Raw genomic sequence first — 327 nt, forward strand, 5'->3', positions numbered from 1 at the left:
GGCGCCACCGGCGCCCGCCTCGGACTGCATGGCCACGCTGGAGGGTTGGCGGGGTGGACAACGTCCCCTGTGTCACCGAGCAGTGGGACAGCAGGAGCAGCCCCCCGGGAGAGCTGGGGCTGGGTAGGGAGAGGCGGGTGGTCTTGATGTAGCAGAGTTGTCACTGTCTTTGTCACCCGGAGCCGGCAGGCAGCACACCGGGAAATCAGCGCAGCTGGCTCAGCGCCCCTAAGGGACATGGCCCTGGGTGCCACGGTGGGGGGTTCTGTGCCCATGCCACCAGGGTGGGCGAGTGGGTGGTGGGGCTGGCAGAGAGGAGAGGGACGA

This window comes from Charadrius vociferus, unplaced genomic scaffold (assembly GCF_000708025.1).
Source record: "Charadrius vociferus isolate BGI_N301 unplaced genomic scaffold, ASM70802v2 scaffold2206, whole genome shotgun sequence".
Classification (NCBI taxonomy): domain Eukaryota; kingdom Metazoa; phylum Chordata; class Aves; order Charadriiformes; family Charadriidae; genus Charadrius; species Charadrius vociferus.